Here is a 21791-nt window from a genome sequence, read left to right on the forward strand (position 1 = left end):
AACAGTATGAGCTCTGCTATTGCATTATTAATTGTGAGGAGAGATTCACCCATGTTCAGAGGGCCAGCACAAGGCCACTTATCTCTCTCAAACTCTATTTCTAGGGCTTGTGCCAGGTCTCTGCAAAAGCATGAATCACACATTGGGATGAATGAACTGAGATATGACCTTCTGCTGGCACACTTACTAGCTGGCTGAAAGCATGTGTTTTGGGGTTTTTTAGTTCCCTAAGCACTTTTCTACATTTTTCCCTCCAAAAGTTTGGAATTCTGTAGCTATACTTACAAATGTAGCTGGAGCTGTTAAAGAGTTTAATTTGTTTAGTTTATCAACAAGATGAGAGGTAACTTAATTACAGCAGGTAAAGTTGGCCATCATTTGCCTAGCTTGTTGATACTCGACACTTTAGTCCATGTTTCAAAAGCTGTCTTTCACATATGTTGCATGCAAGAGGCAAGTTTTCCTTAGCAACGAGTCTCTTTCACATTGAGTTATCAAAAAGAGAAGCTCTCAGCAACACAAGAGCCTTAAGGGAAAACAATTTAACTGTGAAATAGATTTAATTTTAAAATTAGTTGCACTAACGAATCTAGGCCAAAAGGCCTATTGACTTCATTTGGGAATGAGACCAAGCCCTATAATTGGCTAAGCTCCCCCCTCTCCCTTTTTTTTTTTTTTTTGTTCTTTGGGGAGAAGGTAGGAATTTTAAGTAATTAATTCAAGAGTAAACTTTTTGCTTAAAATAAGTTTGAAAGCCATCACTGAGATTAACAGAAAATGAGCCACAGTATTTGCATAGTAAATATTTTATGGTGGTGATTTAATACACAATCATAAGCTGGTTGAACTTTTGTATTCACTCCAATTCTTAAATCTGTGCCACTTTGAGAGCAATGGATCACAAAGTGTGACATTATTAATTGAAGAATAAACATGGAGGCTCAAGTGGCAAGTGGGAGATCAAGCAACAACAAAAAGAATATAAATCCAAAACTCTGTAAAAAAAACACAAACAAGGAAATGATTTTTCCTGATGAAAGCATAAAATATACTTTTCACAAAAGAAAAAAAAACTGTTAAGTTTTGTTTATAACAATCAGTGAAACTTCATCTATTGGTTTAAAAAGCACACACTGCAATACAGACAAAACTTCAGCAACATTTTCAATATTCTAAATAGATGGCTATTTTTTTAATCTCTGAACTGCCCCAGGTTTTTTAGACTAACTCAGATTTCATGAGCTTTGGAGTCCCCAAAATAGAGGATCCCTGCATTTTCACAGAGGCACAAAACTCTCTGTAAATAGTCCTTTGTTTATGTGATTAAGTTGTTGATACGATGAGTTGACAGCCATAGTTCCCTGTATATCCATGAAACTAACATATTGATTAGAGGCAGATGAACATGCACCTTAAAGCCTCAAAACTTTGCATTATATCAGAACCAGTCAATATATACAGAAAAAAAAATTCCTCAAATACTAAAAGCTGTTCTTTCCTGCACTTCGCTGTTGAGGTGTTGTTTTGGTTTTTTTTAAATTGTATCATTCTGCTTATGAACTTTGTTATGCCTTTAAAAATATTTTGAAGAGTCTATTATAATATAAAGCAGATTACCTGGAATATGCATGCTAGTTAAACAACAGGAGAACAGGGAAGTTGGTTAGAATTAAAGCATTTCACATCCCCATCAATGTTAATGGTGTAGTAGACAAGCAAGCAAGGAAATCTAATTCATCCACATAATTTAGTCAGTTTCTGAACTAAGGAAAGCTGCGGTCCTGAAATAGGAAGCAGTCAGGCTGTTTTTCAAAGCCAATTTAATTTTAAATGTTGAATGTGGGGGGAAACAAATAGACTGCACAACACTCTACCAGAAATGAAAAACAGTGGCAAGCTGTTAAATGCATAATCTTGTGACACAGAAGAAAGCATTTCTTGAATCATTTTATTCCTTCTGCGGTTTTGATTGCATTCTAGCTCTAGTAAGGGGGAAAGCTTTATTCTTTTTAAAAGTTAAACCACCTTGATTCCTTGAAGCAGAAAAAACATATTGGACTAATAGTATTTTCTCCACAGTGCAGACTACAATGACATGTCATCCTTTGGAGCACAGAAACTGGGTTTTAAAAAATCTGTAGTTTAAAGACAGTATGTTTCACCTAAAGAAGAAAAAGAAAAGGGTAATCCATTGTTTTGTCTAGATCTTCTGCCTTTCTCCCTCCTTCAATAAAGCCACAATCTTCGATAGCTGCTTTCAACTACCTGAAAGGGGGTTCCAAAGAGGATGGATCTAGACTGTTCTCAGTGGTAGCGGATAACAGAACAAGGAGTAATGATCTCAAGTTGCAGTGGGGAAGGTGTAGGTTGGATATTAGGAAAAACTTTTTCACTAGGAGGGTGGTGAAGCATTGGAATGGATTACCTAGGGAGGTGGTGGAATCTCCTTCCTTGGAGGTTTTTAAGGTCAGGCTTGACAAAGCCCTGGCTGAGATGATTTGTTGGGGATTGGTCCTGCTTTGAGCAGGGGCTTGGACTAGATGACCTCCTGAGGTCCCTTCCAACCCTGATATTCTATGATTCAGATATTTTCTCAGGTGCTGGATTTTTGTAGCTGGTGTAACAATGCTGATCCATATAGTCATTAAAATAACCGCCCCCCGCCTCCATATAGGAGGCTGGTAAATATTTTCTTGCTCTACCCTTGTAATGAAAGTGTTCTGTGACAGGGGCTTGGGAAGGATGTTATCAAAGAAGGACAAGAGGTTGAATGTTTATGTTAAATGTTAGTTTTTAACTAAAATGTTTTTTCCAGTGGGAAGCTCACAGCAAACAGCGTCTTTTGAACCTCTACTGATTCTGGCTAAGATGAGAAAATACTGTCTTTTTCTGTACCTTCTAAAAAGTGCCATTAAATTGCATTAGTGTTTCTCATAGCAATGCTCTTGCAAACCCTGATGTTACTAGTTATTAACTATTGTATTTGGCATCACATTTTTCTAGAAATCCAGCCAAGTTTTTTATGTAGCCAATTAAAAATATTTTACTATAAAGGATTTTTTATTGAATATATATGTGAATAACTGGGAAAAAGAAATGGTCTAGGTAATTCTAGACTAAACAAAGCTCTGTCCTATGAAAAGTGAGCATCTTGTTCCCAATGATATACAGAATATGCATAATGAATGTGGGGCTCAGTTTGCTAAATTGGATCTTTTGCTAATAGTGCAAACCGTAAAGTTTCCCAATGAACTTCAGAGGGAACAAAACATGAGTTTCAAACTTTAGAATGTTACTCCAAGTCTAATTTGCAAATCCAAATTTTTTTCTACCTGAGTAGAAAAAAAAAACACCAGTATTGCAAAGTCTTCATTCACTCTCTGCTATATCTAGTAAACTAATGACAGCACAGGCTGTATATTAACTGCTGTGCCATTGTACACCACAGAAGAAGCACACACATAGCCTCATGAATGTACATTTATTACTTATCTGTTCACTAGAAGATACACAACATCCTGGGGTTTAGTATGCAAAAAAAAGAGGCATCATAGAAGGAACTAAACCAGCATGGAGATTTCTGAGTTCTTAAATACTTGTGCAATATCGCCCTGCAGAAGTGAGCCTTCTGCTAGTGATGAAACTGAGCTTCATTAGTCTTTAGTAGATTTTCTCCTATAGCTTTGCAAAGAACATTAAGGCATCAGCAGTACAGATCTTTTTAGCACTCTGCTCTTCAAGCACCTGAATTGCATCCGTCTTCAAAGGACTGATCTACACAGCCTACAGCAGGAAGTCTCAGAGGCTGGGTCGACAGACTTGGGGCTTGCAGGACTCACACTAAGGCATTAAAAAAACAGCTGTGTAGATGTTACAGCTAGAGGGAGAGATGGGCTTCAGAGCTCAAGCCCAAATGTTTATGCAACTATTTTTAGCATTGTAGCACAAGCCCGAGTCTGTCGACCTGGGCTGCATGCTTCACTGCAGCAGGCTGACTCTTGTGTAGACATACTTGAAGGGCACTGTAACAGATTTGCATATGCATCATATTCCATTTATTTGATTTAATTGAGCTGTCCGCCCCTGTATTGTACCAGAGGGGCAGCCGTGTTAGTCTGGATCTGTAAAAGTGGCAAGGAGTCCTGTGGCACCTTATTCCATCCCTGTATTGACATGACTAAGCCCAACTGTCCTTTTCCTGATATCAGTTTAAAGGAATTAAAAAGGTTTTTTCTCCACTGGCAAGGAACTCTGTGGGGTTGGAGCATCCTCTGTGCAGACGGAATATTCAGACTGTTTTCCTGCCAGCTTTTAATGAACCTCTGAGTACGTGCAAACTTTTCAGAGTCTTTAATGATGCCCAATTTGGGTGAAGTTTCATGGGCACAACAAAAGGCACCTCCCTGACTCCAGCGTGACGCCCTTGCCAAATTTCAAGTCCTAATTCCAAAGCATAGAGGTATTATAGCTTCTCAGTGAAACAGTTGTGTTTTTTTAAACATTGACAGGACATTTTTCTCTATGCTCTTTAAAGTGTCTGAAGAATTTTTGCTGAAGCTTTAAAAAAAAATCAGCCTCAATAGTTAGTTTGGCAAAGTTAAAAGCAACTAACAACAATCTTAATATGGAAAGTGTTAGGTGACCGTAATAACAGGCATTACAGACCCATCTGCCTATGATGAATAGAAGTTTTAGGAATTTGGGTCATATTTAGAAGTCCCTACTCAAATTTTATTCAGCCTTCTCTGAAGCAAAACTCACTCAAATCGAAAAGTAAAGGACTACATAAAACCTGATTAAGAACTTCAGGATTTAAGCCCATAAGAGAGTAGGATTTTTTTTCCCTCATAGAACAATTTCACTCTAACAAAAATCACAACTGAAATTGATTGACCTGATTTGGGACGTTCATGCTAGTTCACTATCAATGGATTTCAATTATATCTGAGTTTACTCAAAGTGGACTCCACTGCATTTGACTAATGGAGTAATTTGGTGAATACTCACTGGTATAAGACACTGCATGCTACAGCATATAAAAGCACATTTTTCTGTTGTGTAAGTGATTTGGTCTCAGCGTACATAGCATATGCAAGAAAAATATGGCAACTAGTGAAGGAAATATGAAAAAAAAATCTGCAATGCATTAAGGACAAGAAACAAAAGGATCTTCTTATACAAGACTAATTGAAAATGCAAATTGGAGGTCATGGCTGAGTGGATGAAATGCTACTGATTTTCTGTGTGTAACAGATCACCAGGAAAGAATAAACTGATCAGGCCTCAAACAGTAATGGGAATTACCGTATGAGTGGAAAGAACAGAGTGGAGTCATTAGATTTTTGGCAGCCTGAATTTTAAGACTCATAACTGAGAGGATCTTCCTTTTTGGAGAACAACGTGCATTTTCCAAAGTTTTATGCTCACTGAAAGACACTGATGGAATTGGCAGTAAAAATAATGAAGAGAAGGGATCTTGGGGGAAAGCTGCACCAAGAACAAGAGACTTTGTAGGTGGAGGTTAGCAGAGCAATTCTTCACATGTGAGCCAAGACAGCAAGAAATCTTTCATGAGGATGAAACTTTAATGTAGTTACTCACATAAGGAATGTATATATTTGAAAAATGGTTTTCAGGTCCTAGCTAATGGGAACTCAAAATTCCTTGCTTTTCCAGATAAAAATATTTGTGCATATGTCTATACAAAGAGAACCTGACAACCTTTGCTTGTTGCATTAGAGAAAAAACATATTATGCTTACCTTTCTATAAACCTAATTGTTCTGAACTTTAATAACTATATAGCAGCCCAGAAGACTATTGAACATGGAGCTGAGAAATAAAGAGCTCAGGACTCTACAATAGTCTTTTGATGTGGCCTCAGAGGTTTGGACTGCTTAGGAACAAATACAATTAAGAAGGTGCTATTAGGCTTCTCCTAGCCAGAGCTCAGTTATCATAATTATCCAGACATTAACTCCCAAGATCACATTTAGGGCTTGTCTACACTTGAAACGCTGTAGCGCTTCAGTGTAGACACAACCTACACTGATGGGAGGGTTCTCCTGTTGGCATAGGTAATCTGTGGCCATGTCTATATGTAAAGCACTGTAGCTACACCAATACAGCTGCACTTGTGCACTGCGTCTGGGGAAGACACTCTATGCCGACAGGTGAGAGCTCTCCCATGGGCATAATAAAACCACCTCCAAGATCAGCACAAGCTATATCAATGGGAGACGCTCTCCCGCTGACATAGTGCTGTGCACATGAGCTTATGCCAGTGTAATTTATGTGGGGTAGTTTCTTCACACCCGAGTGACATAAGTTGGGCCAACATAGTCTATATCTACACTAAAGCCTACCTTTCTGAGACCTTGGCTACACTGGCGCTTTACAGCGCTGCAACTTTCTCGCTCAGGGGTGTGAAAAAACACACCCCTGAGCGCAGCAAGTTACAGTGCCGTAAAGAGCCAGTGTAAACAGTGCCCCAGCGCTGGCAGCGCGGTTCCCAGCGCTGTAAGCTAATCCCCACAGGGAGGTGGAGTACGGGCAGCGCTGGGAGAGCTCTCTCCCAGCGCTGGCGCCGCGACCACACTTGCACTTCAAAGCGATGCCACGGAAGCGCTCCCACAGCAGCGCTTTGGAGTTTCGAGTGTAGCCAAGCCCTGAGAGGTATTAGCTAAGGCAACAGAAGAATTCTTCCATTGATTTAGCGCTATCTACACTGGGGATTAGGTCGGCTAAATTACATCACTCAAAGCTATTGATTTTCATACTCCTGAGCGATGTAGTTAAGACAACTTAATTTTCTAGTTTAGACCAGGCCTAAAGATACATTGGTACTCAGGATTAGTTTTCCAGGGCTTGGAACATCTTGTCTAATTCAGCAGCCTACAGATTGGACATTTAGTCAAATACGTAAAGTAACATATATTTATGAATCCTGCTATACGGGAGATTTTTGAACAAGAGAGGCACAAAAAGCATTTTGGGTAATAAACTTTGATCTTTGCTAACAAGATGTTGCTAACTAATTTGAACTTAAAGGTGGGAAAATAAGTGAATTTGTGACAGTGTTGGACTGAGAGACCTGAAGAGTAAAGTTATCTCTTCATCCAGAAACCGGGTAGAACCACAGTCAATGACAGTGCAAGCTTCTCCAAACTAACGTGCCCCAACGCTGATCTTGAGTGACCATGCCCCCAAACCTTTGCCTCTTTGCTCAGACTACCAGCAAACAGTCTATCCAAAGGGAACTAGACTGAGCCCATCAAACTTATTTCACACAGGACGCCATAGAGCCATCAGATTGGTAACCTTTTTCGTTACTGACCTAGGCTGGATTTGAATATGTAACCTGGATGTTAAAGATTTAATGTCTCATTACCAATCCCTTAAGCCATCCAGTAAAACACTGAATTTTATCAGTTTGGGGCCATGAGAGATTTGCCATCCTGACATCAAAATTTCAGCATCCTCACAAATAGTGTAACTCTTTCAGGTCCAGCAGGAGCTAAAAAGTGAAACTATGCAAATCCCACACCGTGTGAGCCTAGGGGCTGAGAAATTTCAGAGTGCCTTATGTGGTAAATTTGGAAAACATTCTGAGGAGTTACTAGGAAGTCTGGACATCTAAGGCCTTTCTTAATTATCCAGAGACAGGAACAGGAACCTTTGCTGCAGCAACTTAAAGAATCAATTTTCTGCATCCAAAAACTTTACTGGAGAGAAGGCAAACCAGATGTTCTCTGAAGGGGGAAAGTGGAAAGATCTCTCGGAAAGTATTTGGGAAAATATGAGAGTGCTGCAGAGCTAGTCAACCCTCAGTATGTCATTTTTTATGGTAAGCATGGCAGGGAGGCTGGAGATCCCGAACAGGGCAGCTACGAAGAGCACTGGGGAAATGTGAGCACTTTTCAGTGAACATGAGCCAAGTTCTGGCTTCATGTCAAAGCCAGGCAAATTTCCCCTGCTTTGATGGGTCACTGAACATTTCATATGGCCCTGCCTACCCAGATCCCTTTAAATGCCACTTGTAATGAGAGGGTGGAAATAGCCTGTACTTCAGCAACTCCAGCACAACATATTCCACAAAGAACAATAATAACCCAAGGACATGTCCTCCAGTAGAATTATAGATTCATATGCATAGCAGTTAACTAGCTTTCATAAAAGGACGGCAACTAGTGTTTTCAGACATAGTCATCAGATTGTGAAAGAGGGGCTGAAATCATTATAATATAGAAATCAAGCAAAGCAGCCTTCTAATGAGCTTTGGCTGGAAGTCAATGCAATTGTTGTGAAAAGCAGGTAATGTGACCTGGAGGAAACTTCCAACAGAGAACTTGAGCAACAGAATCCATATTGCTTGGAAATCTGCAATAAGTTAGTTTGGAAGACAACAGGAACCATAATAATCCAGCAGTAAATCAGGTGCATAAATCAACATTAAAAGTCCCAGAAATAAGTAATTTTTCTTGAGATTGTGAAATCTTTACTTTATGGGCAAGTGAAATAATAATTTGGATTGTATATCGCAGCTTTCATCTCAGGATCTCAAAATGTGGTAAAGATGGCTCACTATTTCCATTTTATAGATGAGGGACTGAGGCATAGAGAGGCTAAGGGCTAATTCTTCTAGACTGTCCACATGAAAGGTTTTCAGCAGTGGTGAAAATCTATAATTGCTATTGAAGACTACTGGAGCCAGGCATTGTACTCAGCTTCTCTGAAAGTCAGTCACTACGGGTCTCAAACTGGGCACCCAGAAACTAAAGAAACACAAAATTAAATGGACAATCTTGATTGATAAAATGGGAATAATAATTGGAGTAAACAAATATCAGGTACTTTTCCAATTAGAGTCAACACCCAGTCCCCCTTTATCATAGGCTTTGAGATCTTCTGACGGCATTAGCGGAAACTTTTGAAAATTTAAGCCTGTGACACCTGCCACAGGTCACACTGAATCAGTGACGGAATCAGAAAGAGAACCCTGATCAAACTTGTGGATCATACTGCCTGGTTTTAAAGAGCAAGACAAGAACCTAATAAAAGAGTGAAACACTCTACAAGTAGGGATGGTAAAAAATAGTCAGCCAGATTATTAAAAGTAAGGGAAATACTTAAGAGATACCAAGTGCCAGACAAAACTGCTGTTTTTCATTCTTTACTCAAACACATGTAATAAGAAACATGTGGGTTTAGTGGGGTCCAAGTCACTTGTCTTTATTAACTATGGAGAACATGCTATTCCTAGCTACACATATTCACTGCTGCACTGGCAGGGTTCTGGTGACTTCTGAAATACAGAAGACAGTGAAGGCCACTAGAGTGCTCCAAAACAATTTAAAGGAATAAATCCAATTCCTGTGCCTTACTAAAGGTAATTGGGTCTTCCTAACATGAAGCAATAAACTAAAGCTCAGACATGCAAAAATTAATAACCACATGAAAGTGAAGATATACCCAGAAGATTGTTCAATCTTAAAATAAACCTGAATATAATGATGGGCACAAAAATGAAGAGAGCACCAGACCACCAAATGACACAACAAAGCAGAGGTATCTATAAACAAAGGTAGACTGGCACCAAAACAGAAGCCTTTGCTGATATATTAAACAACTGTAAGAACCGAATAGGAACTAACATAGCTAGCAAGCTAATATCTGGCTTCAAACCAATATGATGAGATACTCCTAATTCCAACACAGAGGGAATTGATCCAGTTCCCATTGAAGTCACGGGCAAGACTCCTATTGACAACAGGAGGAGGACTGGACTCAGGATGTAAGCCAGAGCAACATAATCCCTTGATCCTGAGAATTAACAGATGCTAAAATAAACAGGGCAGATGGGCTTTATCAGTGTACACAGGCAGATTGTTAACACTGCAGCTTGACACGACTTTATTGCTGAAGTCCATTCCAAACCCACACTGGCAATTTTCAGATAAAGTTCTTAAGACAATTAAACCATTAATTGATTCAGAATGGCATGCTCCAAAACCTGGGCTTGTAAAGATGACAAATTGCCTGGAGTTAGGTTTATGACAAGTCAGAGAGCAGCAAAAGTTCCACCACAACCCAGCACTAAAATCCATTCACTTCTTGCCCAGCAGCAACTTCTAACTGTAATGGAAGAGGGACCATAACTTTAAACATAAAATGAGACCCTAGTTACTAAAATTCTCCAAAGTAAGGGGCCTCTTCCGCAGTCACTGGAGTTCAGGGTGCTCAGAACATCACCGGATCGGCTCTATATTCTAAAGCAAAATATTTGCTGGGATAATACACATGACTGGAATACTGGTATAGAAGGGTAAAGCTTGCTCAGGAAGGACAGGCAGGGGAAAAAGGGAGGAGGTGTTTCCATATATATATGTATAAAAAATGTATACACTTGGACTGAGGTTGAGATGGAAATAGGACACAAATTTGCTGAATGTCTCTGGGTAAAGATAAAGGGGTAAAAAACAAGGGTGATGTCATGGTTGGGGTCTACTACAGATCGTCTAACCAGGAAGAGGAGGTACATGAGGCTTTTTATAAACTAAACTACTAACAGATTATCCAAGTTCTTGGAAGGTATTGGAGAAAATTTTTTATTTCAGAAGATGGAGAAAGCTACTGGGGAGAGGTTATTCTAGATTTGATTTTGACAAATAGGGAGGAACTGGTTGAGAATTTGAAAGTGGAAGGCAGCATGGATGAAAATGATCATGAAATGCTGAGTTCATGAGTCTAAGGCAGTGGTTCCCAAACTTCTTCCATCGCTTGTGCAGGGAAAGCCCCTGGCAGGCCGGGCTGGTTTGTGTACCTGCTGCATCCGCACGTTCAGCCGATTGTGGCTCCCACTGGCCGCGGTTCGCTGCTCCAGGCCAATGGGAGCTGCTGGAAGTGGCGGCCAGTATGTCCCTTGGCCTGCACCACTTCCAGCGGCTCCCATTGGCCTGGAGCAGCGAACCGCAATCATTGGGAGCCGTGATCATCCGAACCTGCGGACGCAGCAGTTACACAAACCAGCCCGGCCTGCCAGGGGCTTTCCCTGCACAAGCAGTGGAACAAGTTTTGGAACCACTAGTCTAAGGAATGGTAGGAGGGAAAACAGCACAATAAAGAAAATGGATTTCAAGAAGGCAGTTTTTTGTAAACTCAGGGAGTTGGTAAGTAAAATCCCTTGGGAAGCAAGTCTAAAGGGGAAACAGTTCAAGAGAGCTGGCAGTTTTTCAAAGAGACATTATTAAGGGCACAAGAGCAAACTATCCCACTGCATAGGAAAGATAGGAATTATGGCAAGAGACCATCCTGGCTTAACCAAGAGATCTTCAATTAGCTAAAAATCAAAAAAGAGTCCTACAAAAACTAGAAACCGGGTCAAATTGCAAAGGATCAATATAAATAAATAACATAAGTATGTAAAGACAAAATTAGAAAGACCAAGGCACAAAATGAGATTAAACTACTTAGAGACATACAGGGTAACAAGAAAACATTTTACAAATACATTAGAAGCAAGAGAAAGACTAAGGACAAGATAGGCCCGTTACTCAATGAGGGGGAAAAAACAATAACCAAGAATGTGGAAATGACAGAAGTGCTAAATGATGTTTTAGTTTTAGTTTTCATCAAAAAACGTTAGTAGTAATTGGACATCTAACTTAATGAATACCAGTGAAAATGAAGTAGGATCAGAGTCTAAAATAGATAAAACACAAGTTAAAAATTACTTAGACAAGTTAGATGTCTTCAAGTCACCAGGGCCTGATGAAATACATTCTAGAATACTTAAGGAGCTGACTGAGGAGGTATCTGAGACATTAGTGATTATCTTCAAAAAGTCACGGAAGATGGGAGAAATTTCAGAGGACTGGAAAAGGGTAAATACAGTGCCCATCTATAAAACAGGAAATCAGGACCACCTGGGGAATTACAAACCAGTCAGCTTAACTTCAGTACCTGGAAAAATAAAGGAGCAAATAATTAATCAATCAATTTGCAAACATCTAGAGGATAATAAGGTGATAAGTAACCATCAGCTTGGAATTGTCAAAAACAAATCATGACAAACCAACTTAATAGGTTTCTCTGACAGGGTAACAAGCCTTGTGGATGGGGACGAAGGGGAGAAGCGGTAGATGTGGTATATCTGTGGTATAAGGCTTTGGAAACTGTCTGACATGACCTTCTCATAAACAAGCTAGGGAAATACAATCCAGATGGAGCTACTATAAGGTGGGTGCATAGCTGTTTGGAAAACCATTCCCAGAAAGTAGTTATGAGTGGTTCATAGTCAAGCTGGAAGGGCATATCGAGTGGGGTCCCACAGGGATCAGTTCTGGGTCTGGTTCTGTTCAATATCTTCATCAATGGTTTAGATAATGGCATAGAGTACACACTTATAAAGTTTGCAGACAATACCAAGCTGGGAGGAGTTGCAAGTGCTTTGGAAGATAGGATTAAAATTCAAAATGATTCTGGATAAACTGAAGAAATGGTCTGAAGAAAATAGGATAAAATTTGATAAGGACAAAAGCAATGTATTCTACTTAGGAAGGAACAATCAACTGCACACATACAAAATGGGAAACAACTGCCTAGAAGAGAGTACTACAGAAAAGGATTTCGGGGGGGTCGTAGTGGATTACAAGCTAAGTAGGAGTCAACAGTGTAACACTGTTGCAAAAAAGCAAACATCATTCGGGGATGTACTAGCAGGAGTGCTGTAAGCAAGACACACGAAATAATTCTTCTGCTCTATTCTGTGCTGATTAGGCCTCAACTGGAGTACTGTGTCCAGTTTTGGGTACCACATTTCAGGAAAGATGTGAACAAATTGGAAAAAGTCCAGAGAAGGGCAACAAAAAATTATTAAAGATCTAGAAAACATGACTTAGGAGGAAAGATTTAATAAATTAGGTTTTTTTAGTCTGGAGAAGACTGAACAGAGACATGATAACAAGTACATAAAAGCTTGTTACACAGAGGACAGAGAAAAATTGTTCTCTTTAACCTCTGAGTATAGGACAAGAAGCAATGGGCTTAAATTGCAGCAAGGGAGATTTAGGTTGGACATTAGGAAAAACTTCCTAACTGTCAGGGTAGTTAAATATTGGAATAAATTGCCTAGGGAGGCTGCAGAATCTCTGGCATTGGGGATTTTCAAAAGCAGGTTAGACAAACACCTGTCAGGGATGGTCCAGATAATACTTAGTCCTGCCATGAGTGCAGGGGACTGGACTAGACCTCTCGAGGTCCCTTCCAGACCTACCATTCTATGATTTCCGACCAGTTGATTATTTAGAGAAACACAAACTATAGTTTTTAAAGGACAAACTGCTCTCAGTACGGAGTTGTCAGGCTCAAATACACTCAATCACCAAGGCTGCCTCTGATGCTCAATTGACTTCAAAGCTCAGACGCACTTGCTTTATCCATTTCGCCAGTCCATATTCTTAGTTTGAAGCTCATTGAATGACTCAGAGCTCTCCAGCATAGTCTGTAATACAACACAGGCCAGTGCCACTCAGAGAGATCGGTATCATCTCTATACCTTTCCCTCAAACACTCCATCTTGAGACCATTCAAGATATCGCTTTCATCAGGCTGTTTTAGCTTCAGAACAAAAACAGGGCCAGAAATTCCAAGGAATTGCTCTTTATTCTCTGCCTGTTAGGAACACACACAGTTCGAAATTAAAAGCTTCCCAGCAATCCAAAACCTACACAGTTGTAGTTAACACAGCTCCATATTGCCTAACTTGCTAAATTAACACTCTTCTTCAATGATAAGCCTCTCATTCTTGTCTGCTGGCAGTTGCAGATCTCCCAGCAACTGCAACAGCGAAAGAGCAACAAATTATATTTAGACGTGGTACAAATGGGACCCTCCAGCACTGGCAGTTTCTTACTTCAATCCATGTTTGAGGCATAAGAGGCAATGGCCAAAAAAAATAAAATTTTTATAAAAAGGAGTAGAATTAGTAAGAATTGTCGAAGTCTTCTAATGGAATAGCTACTGGAGGAAATTCAAGACACATTGGTTTCACCACTAGACATCTTGAGCCTGTATCGTCATTTATCTTATTTTGCATAGCACTTAACGACATTGCTGAATGACCAACACTTCTACGCCCCCAGCTCAAAGTTATTGAACAATAGTTCAACCATTTGTGAAGTGTGGAATTCCCTCCAAACCACAAGTGCATTTCCTGGACTAGAGATGTCATCTCTTAATTTTGAAGTAATATAATGGCAGTGCAATTCTTCTTCTCTGTCATCTAAAGAATTAGCTTTATAGGCTGACATTCTTTGCTGTTGTAGATGTTTTGTTTGTATATGAACTTGCTTAGAATAACAGTCAATTGATCTGCCCATATAAAAGGTTCTGTTCCTTGCCCTCTTTGGAACAATTTAAAGCCCATTTTAATTTATATCAATTTTAGTTTTTCTATCCATCTCTCCTAAACTTCACCAGCAATTAATCACCAATATAGGCCATTACACACATATATATTACAATGAAAATACTTGGAGCTCTGATCCAGGTTGCCAAGTGTTACTGTTTATCCCATAAATCAAGCATCATCTCACAGAAACTAATGAAACTCCCCCAAATGTACATGGCAGTGTTTCATTTTCCTCTGGAGCACGGACAAGCTGTCAGATCCAATATGCCAAACTTTATGTTCTTAACAAAATGATGCTAAGGTATTAAATGTAGATTACTTCTGCTGGAAAGAACTTAAGGAGTGAATGACTGCCTGCTGAAGAACATACATTTTGTTTTTGTGTTAATAGCATTTGGACGTACTCTGCTTCAGTATGACAACTATTTATCCCCCAGTAAAATTCACAGCACTTCCATACGAACAAGATTGTACAGAACAGAACGAAGGCAACATATGAAGTTTATATTGAGGGCATGTCTACACGGCCTTGGAGTTTGGGCTACAGGGGGCATGAATAGCATGCTGTAATAGCATGAAAGTGCCATGCTGTAATTCCCCCCTTGCAGATGCTGCAGGTGCGAACAAAAAGGTTCCTAGTTAAGGTAGAACCTTAGCATGCACAGATGTTCACACCTCTGTAGTCTGAACTGCGAGGCAGTGTAGGCGTGCTCTAAGTCACTGTGCCTGCCTAAGGTTATGCCTACACTACAAGCTAAGTGTTGTCTTTGGGACCTGGGTTTGTGGACTCTGTGTTTCCAAGCCTGTGCTTGAGTGTTCACACTATATTGTAAAGCTAGATTTACAGATGCTGACCCAGGTCTCAAAGCTGTGCTAATGAATCCACACTGCACTATGCAGGCCTTCCAATTTGGGTCTGCAGCTTGAACTATGTCCACACTGCTGAGTGACAGGGCTTGGACCAGAGCCTCAGAAGGAACCAGGCTCTGACCCGCCACCCAGCAAAGTCCTAGGACCCGGTCCTGAGTGTTGCCTGACTCGAGTCAGACTGATCTGTGTGTGGACAGAAGCAGGGCTTGAACTCAAGCCTGTGTTAGAGCCTGGGCTTCCTGGGCAATGTAGGTATACCCTGAGTGAACAACTTCCTTCATCAGCCTTCCATTATAAGCCTCTTGGAAGAGGGAGTGTCTGTCTTAAACATTTAGAATGTCCCAGCCTCATATTTGTTCACATTATTGCCCAGTAATAGCCATCATCAGAGAATCACATACAATTTACATGTACCTTACTTGAATGACCATACTTTATTCAGCTTGGTATTTCCCTGGGTAGCCACAGCATTTTTTTTAAAATGAAGTTTGTACCTCAAGCTTTGTGCACAATGAATAAGCAAAAAATAAAGCTAATTCACTTAAATTTCCTCTTATCACCCCAAGGCAGATTTTTCTCATAAGGTCAACATTTAAAAGTGTTTCCTTCCCCGCCACCACATTCTAGAGTATGGTTCTAATTGGAATGTTTTAGGAACAGACACTTCCAAATTGGTAAGGAACAAAAATATTGCATCAAAGACTGTCTTTGTGAACCATCAAGATACCCTACAGCATTTTGCTTCTGTCAATACCTGGTAGCTGAAAATTTTATTTTCCTAACCAGAACAATGATACTCTGGGCCTCCCGTATAGACTTCTATGTCATATTAGGAAAAGGGGGTGTCCAGGGTGGGGCGCCAAGACTTTGGAGGATTAAGATCATGCCCCAAAAATGAAAGCTCAACTAGATGTGATTACTCAAACTAGCAGTGTCAACACGGATGCCCTTGAGACATTTTAGTATCTCTGTGAATCACATGCCATTCCAGGAAATCTTACCCCTTCTCTGCACTGTTGACATGATTTCAAGAGTTACAAGCCCTGAAGCAGCAACCAAAATGAAACAGAGCATTGTCAAACACTGTTTTGCAGTCTATCAGTGGTTGAGCATGTCCACCAGCAACTGCTTAGCTACTGAAGTTAATGGGTCAATTGATGTCTGTGGTGCTGCCCAGCTTGTAGAATTTGTGGTGTGTGTTTGATAGAGGTGCTTTTTATAAAGTGGTACTATGACTCAAAATAGCAGAATGTTTTTTCAAGACAAACAGCTGGGAATTGGATGAACTTTTCTGTTGTTGAAAAATGCTAACTTGTAGAAACAAACTTTTTCTGGTAAAGGCACCATTTTGACATATTTCCTGACTCAAAAATGGTAGTACCAAATCAATCAATCAAACCCTTGAGTGATTTCCTTCTTTGTTGATTTGTGGGGTGTTGGGTTTTTTTGTTATTGAATGTTTTAAAAAACATCTTTCTGTTCAGTTGTCACATCAGACTACTCACCTGTTACTTCCTATCATCCAACAGTAAGTTGTACAGCTGAACAACAAAGAAAAAATGAAAAGGGAGTGAAGTCCAGATTTATTCATTAACCAGCCTCTCAACTTTTTCTCTCTCTCTCACCCCTCTTCCCTCAAATTAGAGAGTCAGTAAACCAAGAAGCAGCAAGAGGATTTCACAAAGAGACTTCTCCCCAACACAAACCAAAACAGGCTAGTTCAAGCTTATCCCACCCTCCATCTCCGCACCCCTACCCGAGCCAGGTTCTGCGCTGCGTCTTTCAGGCTTTGAGCCACCTTTGTCCCTCTCTTCTTCAGCTTACTCCAGCAGCCAGCCTCCAGCACTACAGAGTCGTCCTAAGTGTGGCACTAATTCATAACAGCTTTGGGCTGCCCCACCGCTCAGACTAGCCAGAGAGTTCTGTATTTGGCCACTCCCACCTCTCGGTCTCACTCTGATTCCAGCAGGGGTTATGATTTGGGTAGTGTAAAGCTGTTGTGTAAATGCTATGCTGCTCCTGCCCTGGAGGGAATTCCCCAAGGGTGGTGCCATAGCAGGGGCCATAGCCTGACCCAGTAACTTCAATAAGAGCTGCACCTAGAACTCTGAGGCGATAGTTTGGCCTTTTGAGCTGGAATAGGAAGCGGCCTTGACTGGATAATTCAAATAAACTTAACACTCCACATATCTGCAGCTGACGCTGAACAACAATTAAAGCAAATCTATTCCATGCTACAAACTGACGTTACCCTGAATGAACGCAGTTAGACAAATATATAGATGCTCAAGCTACAGAATTGGTCTGATATATCTCATTACTATAAATTCACTTCATTCTGAAACTGACAATAATAACTTCATTTGCCACTATAGTATCTATCGAGACCCTTGGGGAAAAAGAGCACATTTTTAATGCGGCACAATTTAATTAGCACAGCCCAAACCAAAACTCAGCAGTGAATGGCAAGCCATTTGCCAAACCATCACTTTCTTTGATGCTGTTAAGGATTTCCTGAAGGCAGTTACAGAAATGTTTCATACACGTGAGACTTTGATACTGATATCCTTGAGACAAGCAATTATACTTCAGTCAATGCTCAGGGACACACGTGTCTCACTGCTTGGTAATGAAGCACCCCATTGTAAAATTTTACCCCCACAATACGGCATAGCGGGTTTGTAGTTTTATTGGGAAGAGTAGACATTTTAAAGGGCAAAAGCGTGCCCTTCTTTGTCCTTGTCCAACCTGGGGATTTGTCTCAATTATAGCTATAAAGTAGCCAGCCACTAGTATGGCTGCGCTCATGCAAGTCCTTAGAGTAGGCAGGCAGCTGAACCAATGCAGCTGATCTCTGCTGGAAACGGGTAAGTCCCACCAGTGCAAATAATTGTTTTTCGTGTTTGCTCCCTCTATGATGCGATGCTAACGGCCTCACCCTCTGTGGAGATGGCTCTAAACACCTATTTTAAGATACCATGAACATGGCATTTATAAATTTTAAAACATGCGTATAACTGAGTTCTTCTACAAGCGCTAGATAAAATTTAGGTGATTAACAGCTGCCTTACCTTTACTAAAATAAATGTCACTTGATATTTGTTATGCAAACTAAAGATTATTTGCTATTCTGTAGTTTGGAAAACTAAAGTGATAAAAGGCAGGTTATGTATTTGAGCAGTAGCTAAATAGCCTTTAATTAATTAGCCAAATAGCTGCTCATCACCCAGCTCTATAAAGATCCATACTGGCTCGATACTGACAGAATTACGTATTTGGACGACACACTATCGGTCTTTCATGAATGACTAAATAGAATTAGCTCAAATTGTCAGAGGCTGGCATTTTTTATTTAACTGGGAAATGCGACCAAGATATGTAGTTTAAATATGAGCAGGCTGCCATTTACTAGAAATACAACATGGGATGAAATTGATACTGCACTTTGCTGACTATTCTCTGACAAAATTATGAGATTTGAGGCCTGCAAAGCCCAGTGTAGACACTGGTTCTTGGAAAAGGGAAGAAGAGAGTTTCAGCCGCCTGGACACAGTTATTCAATTGCACAATAAATGGAAATCAAGGGCTGTGTACTGCCATCTATCTGCGGTGGAACTCCCACGGATCAAGGGCAACTGTGTAATAAAAGGCAGTCTATAATCTTTAATATATCAGTCTAACCGTATGCACTTTTTTAGTATATAAATGTAGGCACAAAAACGGCATTGCAAATAATTTCATCATGGATTTCTACATCAGAGAAAGAACCATTTTATATAACTACCAATAAGTGTTGTTTGTTTACAACATAGAGTAAGACTGCTTTAGTGAACTTATTTAAAAAAGGATTTATTTCCCCACAGGTTTTGACTTACATATTTTTAAACTATTCATTAAATGCCTAGGTAACCATCCAAACAGAGAAAATAATAGTGATGTTCTAGGCCCCAATCTACCTGGGCAGAACTTTGGGCCTACTAGCACCTAGGATTGATAACTTTCTTTTTGCAGAAAGCCGAACACTCTTGCCCCGCCCCTTCTCTGAGGCTACATCCCTGCTCACTCCATTCCCCCTCCCTCCACCGCTCACTCTCCCCTACCCTTGCTCACTCACTCATTTTCACCGGACTAGGGCAGGGGGTTAGGGTGCGAGAAGGGGTGAGGGCTTTGGTTGCGGGCTCTGGGGTGAGACCAGAGATGAGGGATTTGGGGTGCAGTAGGGGGTTCAGGGCTGGGACAGGGGCATGGGAGGGGGTGCAGGCTCCAGGTAGCACTTACCTAAGGTGGCCCCCGGGAAGCAGTGACAGCTCACTTTGGCTCCTAGATGGAGGCGCAACCATGGGACTCTGTGTGCTGCCTGTGCCCGCAGGCGCTGCCCCCTCAGCTGCCATTGGCCATGGTTCCTGGCCTATTAGAGCTGTTGAGTTGGGACTGGGGGCAGGAGCAGCACGCAGAACCCCTGTGGCCATCCCTCTGCCTAGGACCCAGAGGGAGATACCAGCAGCTTTCCAGGAGTCACACGGAGCCGGGTAAAGAGCCTGCCTGTGCCACCAACTGGACTTTTAACGGCCCTGTCAGCTGTGCTGACTGGAGCCGCCAGGGTCCCTTTCTGACTGAGCATTCCAGTTGAAAACTGGACACCTGGCAACCCTATTGGCACCCCACTGTAGTAAACTGCTCCATGCAAGTTGATGGGTTCTCCTGCACAAAATAGTTCTACAAAACTGGGGCCCAAACACGGGACAAATTACTAATTGTGAATATTCACAACTAAATGTTTGCAAGCCATGTGCAGATCTGGAGAAAGTTATGAATTTGAATATGTTGGAGAGTATTGTTTATTGTGATCTGTTTGCTGACTATGTGCAAACAATGAAAAGGTAAAAAAAGGTTTTTTTATTTGTAGTGATTTATTTGCTCAGTTACAAATAGATTATTTGTCCACCTGTCCTTTACAGAGTAGTCTTTTCAATCTTCTGAGCACTGAATCTCCAGCAAGGATTGTCTATCTTCCTTGGACAGTTTGAGAATTCTTTGTGGGCAAGCTTGATTTTCTTATGGGTTGGGCCAAGCTGCCATCCACATGTGTGTCCCATACATCTGTCCGTTCCCTTAGACCTGCTGGATCTTGAGAGGTATCTTCCAAATTTGCCATATTGAGGACCTGATATTGATTTGAAACTTCTAGTGACATGGAATTCCTCCTGGTCTTCTTTTGGATGGCTACAACCTGCCCATCTGCATCTGTCTCCAGCCATCTAGAACACCGCCATGACCTCCTGCCTCTGGTGATTACAAACCACCAAGCCTCTTCTGACTTCCTTTCTCTCAGATTCCTGGTGGCCAACTCCATTCTTCCTTGAAACTGGGATACTGGTGTTTCCCGAACATGGTTGCCTAGCAACTACTCAACTTTTCAATAGCATCTTAACCTGCTCCTGCAATCCAACAATCTTTTCCTCCAGCATAGCCACCAGCTTGCACTTCATGCACATGAAATCCCTTTGGTTTTCAGGCAAACCACTATTCCATCCCTGGCCATCTTTATATCACATGCAGTGCTGCACTTGGAATGGAAGCCTCTCCCACAATCCCTCCAAAACTCTTTTCACTGGCTCTTGAGTTTGCCTACCAGGTGGCTTTTTATACCAGTCTTCCCTGCTTAACTCAGCTCTGCCCCTCATCACCAGGGAGCAATTAACCACCTAGAGTCTTCAAACAGCTGGGCTGATCAAAGCTCCAAGGGCTAGAGCCTTGCAGCTTTCAACAAGGCACCTTGGATCTCAGTCCGCTTCAACAGAAAGCATGTGTGAAATATTTCCTTATGCTCGTCCTCCCCCTCTGTAATGTGTTTCAAGATGTAATCTGTAAATTCACTGTTGCTATCGTGCATTACCACAGCTGCTAAACAGAACTGAAGCACTCAATATTAGTTAGTTAAGGAGTGGCTTGTCGGGGGCTTGTTTAGAGAGCCAATAGGATTTGTCATTGTTGAAAAACCTGGCCCTTAAAGGCAGGCCACTCTATTACAGTTGTACAGTGCTACATAAATGCCAAGTATCTGTGTGTATGAAGAGTGACTTTCTTCTTGACAATTGATCTCATCCTACTTCATTAGTTCAGTAATGTCGTATCACTAGCTCAATGATACTCACTAATATTCACCAACTAGCACGTACAGCAGGCAAGCCTTGCTTAAGGTAAAAAGTTTGTTTTCTGAAATGTACAAAACCTGCTATGACCTTCTCTTGCAAACCTTTTCTTAATGTTTATGAAGACACAAATACTATTAGCCAGATTGTAACACAAGGCTGGCTGTTCTGTTGCACATAGAATTTAATGTAAAATTTCCTTGAGGCAAGACAGCTGGGTTACCAACTTTGAAAGTGTGCCCTTAAACATATTGCTGTGTTATCTACCAAGAGGCAGTTAATTCTGATTACCGAATGTGTATGGGCAAGACAAAACATTACTTAAAAAAGTCAGAATGTAAGCAGCAATCCATTGATAAC

Source organism: Gopherus evgoodei, chromosome 13 (assembly GCF_007399415.2).
Source record: "Gopherus evgoodei ecotype Sinaloan lineage chromosome 13, rGopEvg1_v1.p, whole genome shotgun sequence".
Lineage (NCBI taxonomy): Eukaryota > Metazoa > Chordata > Testudines > Testudinidae > Gopherus > Gopherus evgoodei.